This window comes from Rana temporaria, chromosome 13, assembly GCF_905171775.1.
Source record: "Rana temporaria chromosome 13, aRanTem1.1, whole genome shotgun sequence".
NCBI classification, from domain to species: Eukaryota; Metazoa; Chordata; class Amphibia; order Anura; family Ranidae; genus Rana; species Rana temporaria.
This window is the reverse complement of record NC_053501.1, coordinates 44,345,022-44,360,241: the sequence shown is the minus strand read 5'-3', so window position 1 is coordinate 44,360,241 and position 15,220 is coordinate 44,345,022. Positions and strand designations below refer to the sequence as shown.

The following is a 15,220-nucleotide window of genomic DNA, read 5'->3' as shown; positions in this document are numbered from 1 at the left end:
TTCATGTTTAGTGCACCATATCTACTACTTACATGTATTACTTACCTCTCGTAAGGTTCACAACACTCTTCCTGATGCTACTTTAATTAGTTTTGTCTACATCCTTTGTCTACACATCATCCAACTCCTGGACTGAGATGCTGGCGCAGAAATGATCAGATCAGCCCCTGCTGTATTATCTCACCTTGTGACTTGATACAAAGTTATAATGTTGCAGTTAGATCACCTTGGATTAAGAGCATAATCCGTTCCAGGAGAATGCTTGTAATCCAAAGCACTCGCATATCAAAGCGAGTTTCCTCATAGAAGTCAATGGAAGCGAAGATAATTAGCTCTGCATTGACTTCTATGGCATGCAATACCGCATGTGGCCAGAGATGGGGGGGCGCCAGAGAGCCTCGGAAATACTTGGAAAGGCTTGGGGACAGCTCGACTGAACTCGTTTTTCTGAGTAGTTCCGAACAGCTCCAATCGGCTCTGCGCAGCTCCGGCGCCCCCACACCTTTGGCCAAATGCAGTACTGTACACCACATTAGCTTGAAATTTGCTTGTTTTGTTAGACAACATTTGCAAACCGAGTCAGAATTAAAAAAAAAAAGGTTGCTTGTTAACCGCGTTACTTGTAAAACAAGGTTCCACTGCACATGCTAACAATTGACATACACCTTGATATGAAATGGCCATGTGACCTAGTCCTAAGCTTTGCAGCACTGTAGAATATGTTAGTTCTATATCAAATTAGAAAATACACTTTTCATTTGTACAGCTTATGAGATACGGGCATGTCAATGTAAATTTTGTTCCATTCGATGGAGAGATCAACAGGAGGTGATGTAATGTGCAAAGATCGGTGGGAACACCAAAACTCCCCAGTTGGTGGGAAGAGAGATGGGAATTAGGGTAAGGAACTCTAGATGTTGGACTATCCGACACACACAGTACAGAAAAAAATGTGCTGACTCAACCCACAAGGCTCAAATTAAAACATCACTTTTGGGTGCACTGATCCTTTAAATGGATATTTAATCCCAATATGGATAAACCGACCAGCCACCGTCATACTGTGGCAGGTTGACATGGCTGCGTGAATCGGCGTAGGTGTACGTCGGCTGCTTCAAAAACTCTGGGGGGGGGGGGGGGGGGTGCGATGCTGGAGCCAATGCACGTGGTCTGCTGGTGACCCGTGATCGCCCCTCAGAGTGCCAGATATAAAAAGACAGATCCCCGTTCTGTCAGGGAAGTAGAGAAAGATCTGCTGTTGCTAGTGACAGTCCTGTCTCTCTGCTCAGAGCGGAGGGGAGAACTAACCATTCAGCAGGGTTTTCTCATTCAGTTCTCATTACAGAGCAGGCGGGGGACAGATGCAGCATTGGATGGATGCTGCATCCACCTGGGTGAGTATAGCCCGACAGGCTAGTTGTACACAAGTTGATTGATAGATTGTGTACAACCAGGATGCCCATACATGGATCGGAGTTTGACCAGTCCCTTCTGCACCAGGTGAAGTTTGATCCATGTACAGAAGGCTTTAGAGATAAGGAATAAACAATACATTGCAAAAAATGGAGCATGCCAGGCATTTAAAGCGGAGTTCCAGACACAATTTCACTTTTTAAATATAAATACCCCTGTAATACACAAGCTTAATGTATTCTAGTAAAGTTAGTCTGTAAACTAAGGTCCGTTTTGTTAGGTTGTTACAGCATTTAGACACTTTATAAAATAGAAATTGACTGGGGCCATCTTAAGTGTGGGCATCATGAAGCCAGACTGTATGACTTCCTGGATTTCAGCCTTGCAAATCTCGCACATGCTCAGTGCTGCACAAGCAGTGTCGGATCAGGTTTCAGCACCTGTGCTGTCCAAGTCACATGATTCTTTGAGACTGGGGAGTGAACAGACTCCTGGAAAGTTACACCCACTACATTCCCAGGAGTCTGTGCGGTGTAGGTTAGGAAGCATTAAGCACCTAGGTGCAGGAAGTGGGAAGATTAACTATTCTGCCTAGCAACAACACTTTGAAGGCATCTAAAAAAAAAAAAAAAAAATTCGTAAAGGACTAATGAAATTTTTTTAAAACTACTGATGTAATGTTATATTTATGGGTGGAACTCCACTTTAGGTATGTCAGATACACTAGGCCAGTAGGAACAATGGGTAAACCATGCAGTAGAATTTGGTTCTGCATGGAACTTCCGACAGAAAAAGTCTAAGAGCTGGTTCTCAAATTTTCTGACGGAAAAAGTTCTTGTCGGAAATTCTGATCATCTATATGCAATTCCGACGCTTGAAAACCCTACGCATGCTCGGAATCATTGAACTTAATTTTTCTCGGCTCGTCGTAGGGTTGTACGTCACTGCGTTCTTGACGGTCGGAATTTCAGACAACATTTGTGTGACCATGTGTATGCAATGGAATAAAAAATCTTGCGCCAAAAAAAAATTATATATATAACTAAAACAAGATAAGTATATATAGAATAGCTGCTCCCCAAAACAATTCAAATAAGAATAAATTCAAATAAGAATGGACATATGAAAGAAAATTAGTAAATAGGGGGCGCTGGCATTGATAAAAAATTAATAAGAAGTGGCAGTAAAGTGCCTGTGCAAACAATACAAGAGGTTTTTTGAGAAACCTGTGTGAACGTAAATTTATAATAAATATGGTTATAAATACCTATAATATGTGTGCCAAACAACAAGTGAATAAAGTGCATGTGCAATTTATAAACAGGTAAAAATAAGTGCATGAACCTTAAATGTAAATCACACAGAAAAAACTTTAACATATGTGTACTAAACAATAAATATGTTAAATTATCATATATGTGCACTGAGTGCCCCAGAAAAAAGGGGGGGGGGGGAAGGCTCAGCATAAAAATGAATGGAATTTAAAAAAAAAACAAAAAAAATCCCAAACAATATTGGTGATTGTGGAAATTTCACAAAAATGTAAACCGGTGAAGAGTCACAAGAAAAATGTCCAAAATAATAAATGGTATGAGTCCATAAATTTCTTATTCTTTACTACTTGTGTGGTAAGTTGCAGAGAAGTAGGAATTACACCTTCACCAATCCTATCACCCAAATGTGCATAAAGGATGGCCCCTTACCGCATGGAGTTGACCTTTTTAACTAAAAAAAGATCAAATAAGCTTTGCTGTCACCCTGGACAGATAGTGGATGGTCTGAGATTCCTACGGGTCAGCTTAGTAGAACATCATAAAAAATATAAAACAGAGAGATGCCGCCATAGCATATTATCATTTATTAAAATAATTTAAAACAAAGCAGGTGACGAGTGGAGGCTTACTTTACAAGTGCCCACATCCCGGCACTGAGGCTTTGGGCTTTGATCAGAAGGTAACGATCCTGAGGACCTGTTCCGTGGAGAGGGATGTCCGCGCTGGGGTGTCCTACGGCGTGCGTTCCACCTAGCAGAAGCCGAGAACCAGCTGGACAGGAAGCTGTGCGTGGTCTGCGTGTCGCCTCGACGTACGTTTCAGTAATCCGTCATCAGGAAGCGCGCAGAACCACGCACAAGACCAGATTAAATAGGTCTGTCAATCAGCGATAGATAGTAACGTGCCGTTGAAAGCCTCAGTCTCGGTTGTTTAGCAACCGAAAAACATTGTACAAAGATGCACTGGCAGGGAATATTCAAACAATTGATACAGTACCAAGACTAAGTAGTCCATAAATACTCCGGTAATGACAATTAAATATATCTTTGAATACAATGGCAGTAAAAGTTACATAGTAGGCAACAGGCAATTTGTGAAATGTGTATAATACCTGTCGCAGGGAAAGGCATTAAAACTAAACCAAAGGGGTGATCCATAATGCATACAAAAATTATACACAAAGAAATACCCATATATAAAAATTCCATATACAAAAATCTATATATAAAAAACCATACCCATAAAAAATAGTATTCTTTGCAATAGATGCAAGTACGCACCGAAATGCAAAAAAGGTGCAAAAACTGCAAAAAATGCAAAAAATGTATATTGTCTAAAAAATACATTAAAAATAAAAATAGTTACAGAAAAAATTACAGGAAAAATTAGTTAAATGCTCTAGTAAAGGACTCCTAATTGATCAATCGTTGTTCAAAAAACAATTGAGATCAAGTTCGATATTGAGACCCAGTGGCCGCATGGTCCTCAGACGGTGCAGCCACTGGGTCTCATTTTGGGACACTGCTCGAGTAAGATGCGTACCCCTCCAATGACTACTAATTCTATCTATACCATAGAATGTCATTTTAATGTCATGTTAATTATCTTGACTTGACCCTAATGAAGAAAAATAACAAAATCTGTACTAAAACGTTTTTTAAGCCTACCGACAGGAATGGCTATGTCCCAATCACCAGCTGTCACCACCCCAAATGGCTGGGAGCGGTCCCTAAGGGGCAATTCATGCGGTTACGTCGCAATTGTGATGACATTGCTGACTTTGAGCAACAGGCAGATATTCTTACTACCAGGTTTGTCGCCAAAGGCTATTCTCAAACCATATTGCTTGACACCAAACAAGAGGTCAAGAATATGGATAGAAACATGTTGCTTGAATCCAAACCCAAACCCCCCTATCAGGGACAAATCTCTTTTCTATCCGGCTTTCACAGACAATATAAGCATGTGGAAAAAAATATTCAAACAATTTTGGCCCATTCTTCTGAAAGACAATGATTTGTCTAAATTGTTACCTTCTAAACCTAACTTTATTTATCGTAAGGCCCCTGGCCTTAGAAATCAAATAGCAGGCAACGTTCCCGACCCTCCGGAAAGACCTCTTACCTTCTTGGACACCACAGGGTTTCACTACTGCACTCGTTGCAGATCATGTAGGACAACTACCAGAAAAGGTCGTAAGGTCACTAAATTTAGCTCTAGTGTGACCAAGCTAGAGTACACTATAAAACCCTTTATAACGTGCCACTCTAGGTACGTAACATACGTTTTGGAGTGCCCGTGCACTTTCCAATATGTGGGCAGAACTACCAGAGAGCTCAAAATAAGGATAAATGAGCACGTAGCCAATATTGTGAAAGGCTACCCTAATCATAGTGTATCAAAACACTTCGACCTATTCCATAATAGAGACCCTAGCAAAATGACATTCTATGGTATAGATAGAATTAGTAGTCATTGGAGGGGTACGCATCTTACTCGAGCAGTGTCCCAAAATGAGACCCAGTGGCTGCACCGTCTGAGGACCATGCGGCCACTGGGTCTCAATATCGAACTTGATCTCAATTGTTTTTTGAACAACGATTGATCAATTAGGAGTCCTTTACTAGAGCATTTAACTAATTTTTCCTGTAATTTTTTCTGTAACTATTTTTATTTTTAATGTATTTTTTAGACAATATACATTTTTTGCACCTTTTTTGCATTTCGGTGCGTACTTGCATCTATTGCAAAGAATACTATTTTTTATGGGTATGGTTTTTTATATATAGATTTTTGTATATGGAATTTTTATATATGGGTATTTCTTTGTGTATAATTTTTGTATGCATTATGGATCACCCCTTTGGTTTAGTTTTAATGCCTTTCCCTGCGACAGGTATTATACACATTTCACAAATTGCCTGTTGCCTACTATGTAACTTTTACTGCCATTGTATTCAAAGATATATTTAATTGTCATTACCGGAGTATTTATGGACTACTTAGTCTTGGTACTGTATCAATTGTTTGAATATTCCCTGCCAGTGCATCTTTGTACAATGTTTTTCGGTTGCTAAACAACCGAGACTGAGGCTTTCAACGGCACGTTACTATCTATCGCTGATTGACAGACCTATTTAATCTGGTCTTGTGCGTGGTTCTGCGCGCTTCCTGATGACGGATTACTGAAACGTACGTCGAGGCGACACGCAGACCACGCACAGCTTCCTGTCCAGCTGGTTCTCGGCTTCTGCTAGGTGGAACGCACGCCGTAGGACACCCCAGCGCGGACATCCCTCTCCACGGAACAGGTCCTCAGGATCGTTACCTTCTGATCAAAGCCCAAAGCCTCAGTGCCGGGATGTGGGCACTTGTAAAGTAAGCCTCCACTCGTCACCTGCTTTGTTTTAAATTATTTTAATAAATGATAATATGCTATGGCGGCATCTCTCTGTTTTATATTTTTTATGATGTTCTACTAAGCTGACCCGTAGGAATCTCAGACCATCCACTATCTGTCCAGGGTGACAGCAAAGCTTATTTGATCTTTTTTTAGTTAAAAAGGTCAACTCCATGCGGTAAGGGGCCATCCTTTATGCACATTTGGGTGATAGGATTGGTGAAGGTGTAATTCCTACTTCTCTGCAACTTACCACACAAGTAGTAAAGAATAAGAAATTTATGGACTCATACCATTTATTATTTTGGACATTTTTCTTGTGACTCTTCACCGGTTTACATTTTTGTGAAATTTCCACAATCACCAATATTGTTTGGGATTTTTTTTGTTTTGTTTTTTAATTCCATTCATTTTTATGCTGAGCCTTCCCCCCCCCCCTTTTTTCTGGGGCACTCAGTGCACATATATGATAATTTAACATATTTATTGTTTAGTACACATATGTTAAAGTTTTTTCTGTGTGATTTACATTTAAGGTTCATGCACTTATTTTTACCTGTTTATAAATTGCACATGCACTTTATTCACTTGTTGTTTGGCACACATATTATGTGTATGCAACACAACTTTGAGCCAAAATTCTGTCTGAAAAAATCCACGGTTTTCTTGTCGGAATTTCTGATCGTGTGTATACAGCAGTAAACCAAAACAATGAGATGTGATGGGTGTACCAGTCACATAGAAACGCTAAGTAAGCCATAGATTTAGCTAGGATAAGTAAACAATATATTAAGATACGATGGGTAAATTGTACATACGTATATGGTGAATAAACCAAGCATTTTGATATAACGGATATACTAGGCATGTAGAAACAACGGGTAAATCATGCACTATGATACTGGCCCGGATTCAGATACAATTGCGTATCTATCGGCGGGCGTAACGTATCTCAGATACATTACGCCGCCGTAACTTAGGGCGCAAGTTCCGTATTCAGAAAGAACTTGCGCCCTAAGTTACGGCGGCCTAGTGTAAATGTGTCGGCGTAAGCCCGCCTAATTCAAATGTGGATGATGTGGGCGTGTTTTATTTAAATTTCTTGTGACCCCGCGTATTTGACGTTTTTTTACGAGCGGCGCATGCGCCGTCCGTGAACGTTTCCAAGTGCGCATGCTCCAAATTACGCCGCAAACTGTCAATGCTTTTGACGTGAACGTAACTTACGTACAGCCCTATTCGCGAACGACTTACGTAAGCAACGTAAAATACGACGCTGTTCGTGTGTTTCCGGCGTCCATACCTAACATGACTTACCCCTGCTTTATGAGGGGTAACCTTACGTCGGAAAAAGCCTTACGCAAACGACGTAAAAAAAATGCGCCGGGCGGACGTACATTTCTGAATCGGCGTAGCTACCCAATTTGCATATTCCTTGCGTAAATCTACGGAAGCGCCACCTAGCAGCCAGCGTAAATATGCAGCCTAATATACGACGGTGTAAGAGACTTACGCCGGTCGGATCTTAGGGAAATCTATGCGTAACTGATTCTAAGGATCAGGCGCATAGATAAGACCTCCCGCACACTCAGAGTTACGACGGCGTATCCGGAGATACACTGTCGTAACTCATATCTGAATCCGGGCCACTGTGTGTGAACTAAGAATTTAGATGTGATTGGTTAACCTGGTATTTAAGTATAATAGGCATACCAGGCATATAAATATGATGGATGATAAATAAAAAGCAATGTAAAACCCATAGGTGAACTCTTACATATGGTCAGACAGATACAATAAAGCAAAAATAAAGTAAGAGGAGAAAACGAGAAAAAGAAGAGAGGAAAAGCACAAAGAATAAAATAACAAGTCGCAAGATTGTGGGCACATTACCAGGCACCCATATCTCTATGTATACAATTATGTAAATGAAACAAGCTCACCATAAAATGAATTGATCAATGCTCACAATATACAGCAAAGCCAATTTCCTCTGAAGAAATGCCGTCATACATTTCTGTTGCAACAGCTGGAGCTCTGCCTAAAAGGCAAACACAAATGATAAGACAATACAGAATTGACTGCGCATTAAAAAAAATGCGTACCCATATACAAACAACACGTAAAAACATTAAGCATATGTAGATAACAGTGAACCTCCTTTTCAGTTCCTGGTGAGAGCTTACAGAAAAAGTGTTTATTTCCTTCATACAATTATTACGTTGTATATTCAGAACTAAAAAAATAATATTAAAAAGCAAGAAATGTTGCATTCGTATGTTTCACATTTACTACTTGTAGCTGATAGGTGGCTATTTCAAGACGAAAAAGCCCCAGCAATTCTGGTGGCCGGCTTACTATATTCAGAAGTCTAAATAATCTAGATTTAGAAAGGGGAAGTGTTGGGTTATGAAAAAAAAAACAACATTCATATTGACTTCCATGCTGCAATGTTGCGGTGATGCTGCATCTGTCACTCACCCGCTCTAAGACCGAGAACCAAGCAAACACATGACTGCTGATCGCCCAGTTCTTTGTCTTCCCAGAGCGGTGACTGTCAGTCGCCGATCTCCGCTCTGCTCCTCCAGTGCTCACTGAAGTGCCAGACTTGGGAGGGGGTGCCTGTGGCTGGCTCAGGGCTTTGGGCGGCGCTAAGAGGCTGTGTCAGCTACTGATTAGGCATCTGGGTGGATCCCGACATTATTGTAGGGATCTTTCCAGAGCATGGAGTGGGTCTATGATGTCAACTAACAGCAGGCTTTAGCCCTCTGTCCGCTGATTCTGGATCACAGGAGAGCACAAGCAAGTGCATATCTGTGACCCAGAAGAGAAGTATGGCCACAAAAGCTTTGGCTTTACTTCTCTTTTAACCACTTAAGGACTGCCTAACGCCCATATATGTCGGCAGAATGGCACGGCTGGGCACAATCACGTACCTGTACGTGATTGTTAAATGCCCAGCCGTGGGTCGCGGACATCACAATGAACGACGTCACACCTACAGCCACACCCCCCTACAGTTAGAAACACAGATGAGGTCACACTTAACCCCTTCAGCGCCCCCTTGTGGTTAACTCCCAAACTGCAATTGTCATTTTCACAGTAAACAATGCATTTTTTGCTGTGAAAATGACAATGGTCCCCAAAAATGTGTCAAAATTGTCCGAAGTGTCCACCATAATGTCACAGTCACGAAAAAAAAATCGCTGATCGCCGCCATTAGTAGTAAAAAAAAAAAAAAAAAAATAAAAAAGCAATAAAACTATCCCCTATTTTGTAAACGCTATAAATTTTGTGCAAACCAATCGATAAACACTTATTGCGTTTTTTTTTACCAAAAATATGTAGAAGAATACGTATCGGCCTAAACTGAGGGAAAAAAAAAGATTTTTTATATATTTTTGGGGGATATTTATTATAGCAACAAGTAAAAAATATTGATTTTTTTTTTAAATGGTCACTCTATTTTTGTTTAAAGCGCAAAAAATAAAAACCGCAGAGGTGATCAAATACCACCAAAAGAAAATTCTATTTGTGGGAAAAAAAGGACGCCAATTTTGTTTGGGAGCCACGTCGCACGACCGTGCAATTGTCAGTTAAAGCGACGCAGTGCTGAATCGCAAAAAGGGGCCTGGTCCTTTACCTGCATTTTGGTCCGGGTCTTAAGTGGTTAATAAAATGGTACAACAAGAGAACAGGTTACAGACAGCCAAATGACTTGTGGAGGGATGAACAATCCTCCTCTACTAGCAGAAAAGAGCCAGGATGAACGTTGAGTCTGTAGAAGCAATACACAAGTGTGCTCTGCAAACTGAGTGTCATGAAGGCTTTCTATCACAATAAGTAGTTATTTGTAAATTAAAGATTTGGCAAAAAGAAAAGAAAAACCACAAAAATATCAATATATAAAGTTCCAAAAAAATTATGAAATAACTAAAAATCCTTTATATCAAGTTCCAACTGACAGGTTTAAATGCTGAACTGCAGGATAAAAAATAAATACATATTGTTTAAACACAAGAGGTATGTGTATTTTGTCTTCTATCTTTATGTGTTTCCTGTATTTCTTCCAGATCTTTGAAGTAGGGCTGCAACTAATGATTATTTTCATAATTGATTAGTTGGCCGATTATCGTTTTGATTAATCGATTTATTACCTTAGAAAAAAGTGTGGTGTATAATTTAGTTTAGTTTAACCACTTAAGGACCGAGCCTGTTTTTCAGACTCATTCCCAGAATCTCGTAGATCGGGCAAGTGCAGTATTCTCAAAGCACTTGCTCCGTAAGATGTGGCGGCATAGCGTAAATAGGCCGGCGTAAGCCCCGCCTAATTCAAATTTGGAAGATGTGGGCGTGTGTTATGTAAATGTTATGTGACCCCACGTAAATTATGCTTTTTACGAACGGCGCATGAGCCGTCCGTGGACATATCCCACTGTGCATTGCTCCAAAGTACGCCGGAAGGACGTATTGGTTTCAACGTGAACGTAAATGACGTCCAGCCCCATTCGCGAACGACTTACGCAAACGACGTAAAATTTTCAAAATTCTACGCGGGAACGACGTCCATACTTAACATTGTTACACCGCATGTACACCTCATATAGTAGGGGTAACTTTACACCGGGAAAAGCCTAACGTAAACGGCGTATCTGTCCTGCGTCGGCCGGGCGTACGTTCGTGAATTTGCGTATCTAGCTGATTTACATATTTCTAGGCGGAAATCAGCGTACACGCCCCTAGCGGGCCAGCGTAAATATGCAGTTAAGATCCGACTAATAGATCCGGATCGAATAGAAATCTATGCGTAACTGATTCTAAGAATCAGGCGCATAGATACGCCGTTGTATCTCCTTTGAGAATCTGGGCCTCAGTGTTTACAAGTTAAAAACAAGTTTTTTTGCTAGAAAATTTCTTAGAATCCCCAAACATTATAAAAAAAAATTCTAACGCCCTAAAGAATAAAATGGCGGTCATTGCAATACTTTTTGTCACACCATATTTGCGCAGTGGTCTTACAAGCAACTTTTCTTTTGGAAAAAAAATCACTTTTTTTTAATTAAAAAATAAAACAACAGTAAAGTAAAAAAATTTTTTACATTGTGAAATATAATGTTACGCCGAGTAAATTGATACCCAACATGTTATGCTTCAAAATTGCGTCCGCTCGTGGAATGGTGTCAAACTTTTACCCTTATAAATCTCCATAGGTGACATTTAACCACTTCCCTACCGCCAGTTGTCATATGACATCCACAGATGGGATCTCCCATCCTGGGTGAACGTCATATGACGTCCTGGGCTTCCTGGACATCTAGGGAGCACGCACGCCCACGGCATTGTACAGGACCGAGTACGCGTGCCCAGTGACCACAATGTCCACCGGGCACCTGCGATTGCCCGCAATCACGGCAGGACTGTGGATCTGTGTGTGCAAACACACAGATCCGCGGTCCTGTCAGGTGAGGAGACCGATGCTGTGTTCCCAGTACAGAGGAACACACATCGGTCTCCTCCCATTGTGAGTCCCCTCCCCCTACAGTTAGAGTCACACATTAGGGAACATATTTAAACCCTTCAGCGGCTCCCTAGTGTTAACCCCTTCCCTGCCCGTCACATTTATACAGAAATCAGTGCAGTTTTATAGCACTAATCACTGTATAACTGTGAATGGTCCCAAAAATGTGTCAAAAGTTTCCGATATGTTCATCGCAATATCACAATAAAAAAAAAATCACAGATCGCTGCCGTTACTAGTAAAAAAATAAAATATCCCCTATTTTGTAGAGGCTATAACTTTTGCGCAAACCAATCAATATATGCTTATTACCAAAAATATGTAGAAGAATACGTATCACCCTAAACTTAGGGAAAAAATATTATTTTTTATAGATTTTTTAGGGATATTTATTATAGCAAAAAGTTAAATATATAGAATCTTTTTTAAAAATTGTCGCTCTATTTTTGTTTATAACGCAAAAAATAAAAACCGCAGAGGTGATCAAATACCACCAAAAGAAAGCTCTATTTGTGGGGAAAAAAAGGATGTCAAATTCTTCCAGGGCTGAAGTGGTTAACAAAAATTATACAGGTTGCATGTTTTGAGTTACAGAGGAGGTCTAGGGATAGAATTATTGCTCTCGCTCTAACGATCGGTAGGCATATCTCACATGTGTGGTTTGAATACCATTTTCATATGCGGGCGCTGCTCACGTATGCGTTCGCTTCTGCGCGTGAGCTCGTCGGGATGGGGCACTTTAAAAAAAAAAAAATCGTATTTATTTTACTTTATTTTTAGGATTTTAACACTGTTTTTTAAAAAAAAAAAAATATGGGTCACTTTTATATATCTATCTATCTATCTATCTCTCTCTCTATATATATATATATATATATATATATATATATTAGGATTGTCCAGATACCGATACCAGTATCGGTATCGGGACCGATACCGAGTATTTGCGCTAGTACTCGTACTCGCGCAAATACTCCCGATACCAAAATAGAATACTTTTTTTTTTTTTTTTGACATCGAACACAAATTGGATGGCACCATTGGATGGCACTGATAGGTGGCACTGGCATTGATTGAATGGCACTCATAAATGGATGGCACTGATAGGTGGCACTGGCATTGATTGGGTGGCACTGATGAGATGCACTAATAAGCTGCCTCCCTGCACTGATGCACTAATGGGCACTGATCTGCACTGATAGGTGGCACTGGCTAGCTGCACTTTTGGGCACTGGCACCGATGAGCTGCACTGACAGTGATCACTCCTTCAATGATATGTAGTTTTCCAGTACCGTATGCTAAAAAACAGCCCCACACCATGATGTACCAGTTCTTCATAATTCTAAAGAAAATATCTTTGGTCTGTATTGTGGTTTGAAAACGGTCACATTACATTAAAAAAAAGTATCGGTATTCGGTATCGGCGACTACTTGAAAAAAAGTATCGGTACTTGTACTCGGTCCTAAAAAAGTGGTATCGGGACAACCCTAATATATATATATATATATATATATATATATATATATATATATATATACATACATACATACAAACACACACACACACACACACACACACACATACATATATATATATATGCATACATACATACATACAAACACACACACACACACACACACACACACACACATATATATATATATATATATATATATATATTTTTTTTTTATATATAATGTAAACATCCCCTGTAATAGAAAAAAGCATGGCAGGTCCTCTTAAATATGAGATCTGGGGTCAAAGACCTCAGATTATAGAAGGTATTGCAGCAATTCCCCTGAAGTCACTTTTGTTTATTCACTTATATTTATTCCACTTTTTCAGTATATAGTAACGCAGAGGATTATTAACATTCAACCAATATCTCATTAGAAGTCAGCAGGCTCTTATCCTATCTATATATATAAAACTCAACGTGTGTGTGTGTGTATGTATGTTCCAGCATCACGTCCAAACGGCTAAAGATATTAACATGAAACTTGGCACACATGTTACTTATATGTCAGCAACAAACATAGGAAAGGTGGTTTAACCCTTACCCACCCCCATTTGCCATGGTCGGGGTTTTTCTTTAAAGTCCCATTCAACTCTATGGGAAATACATGTTACTTCCAAACGGCTGTAGATATTTCAATAACACTTGGTCACATGTTACTTATATGTCCACTTAAACTATAGGATAGTTAATTTATCCCTTAACTACCCCCATTTGTGAGGGTCGGGGTTTTTGTTTAAAGTCCCATGCAAATCAATAGGAAATGTATGTTCCCACATAACTTCTGTACGCCTGGAGATATTTCAATAATACCTGGTACACATATTACTTATATGCCAAATAAAAATATATGACAGTTAAATTAACCCTTACCTACACCCTTATATAAAAGATGGGTTTTTGTTTCAAGTCCCATGCAAGTATATGGGACTGTGGTCTCTTCATTTTCCTCCCCAAAAGGTTAAGATAGGAAGACCGGGCAATGCCGGGTATTCAGCTAGTTAGCAATAAAACATGAACACAACCCCAGGTGAAAGTTCAAAGGGGACTACCAGAAGACATTACTGACTATGAAGAAAAATCAGACAAAAAGAGCAAATACCAGGCAAGTATGCAGCCTGTTTATTCTGAACTTACCCCTATTTGTGATATTTTCAATAGAATGCGATACTTTGCTCTGTAGGTAATCCAGCAAATCTGTCTCTGTTATTGGTAGGCATCCTGTGTACTCCCTAATCACACTTGGTTATATTTACTTTACTCACTATTCACAATTTTTTTTTAACATGTATAAAATAAAATCATAGTTAAAACATCAAATGCTGCCATCCACAAATGGTTTTATTTTAGCCCTAGAGTGTGTTTGTGTAAGTGTGACAAGGACATTAGATTGCAAGCTCCATTGGGTAGGCACTACTGTGAATGGTACACTGTTATTTGTAAAGAATCATACACTGTAAATGCAGCAAAAAAAATGAAAGTCTTTAGTCCTAGTGGACTACAGATGACACACAGTGGAAATGATTGGTATTGCAGGTAGAGATAACCTGTTACATAAACATTTGGTAATTCACACAATTAAAATAAGCAACATCTTTCTATCTATATATTTTTTATCATCCAGAAAATAATATAACAATAAAATAAAAATTCACTGTTGCTGCATTGGTTAGTTCTCTACAGGAAATTATAGTTTTTTGGACAAACAAAATTAAAGTGAACATGTTACAAATTGAGTAATTCAAACATGATGGAAAAAATGCAGATGTAACAGACTGAGAGATAACTGCAGCTGCATTTATAGACATATCTCAATAGAACCTTTCAAATCTGATATTTGGAAGGACAGCTGGGGATGCGGCCATTCAGAGAACAGCAATTAATTTTTTCAACTAACACAATTAGCTAGATTCACAAAGCGTTATGCCGGCGTATCAGTAGATACGCCGACGTAACTCTGAATCTGCTCCGTCGTATGTTTAAGTGTATTCTCACATTGAGATACACTTAAATGTAGCTAATGGCGCAGGCCGCCGTATCTTAGCTGTCTAGTTCCGCCGGCCGCTAGGGGTGTGAACGCCGATTTACGCCTAGAAT

General features: G+C 39.6%; 1 protein-coding gene across 4 annotated transcripts in view; it reads right to left on the bottom strand.

The window, feature by feature from the left end:
* Positions 1-15,220, bottom strand: part of MIPOL1 (mirror-image polydactyly 1) — a 495,484-nt gene that overhangs the window by 426,916 nt on the left and 53,348 nt on the right. For all 4 annotated transcript variants that reach the window (XM_040333088.1, XM_040333091.1, XM_040333090.1 and 1 more), the window contains exon 2: positions 8,031-8,128. The gene's annotated coding sequence lies outside the window, so the exon portion shown is untranslated. The remainder of the gene's footprint in view (positions 1-8,030; positions 8,129-15,220) is intronic.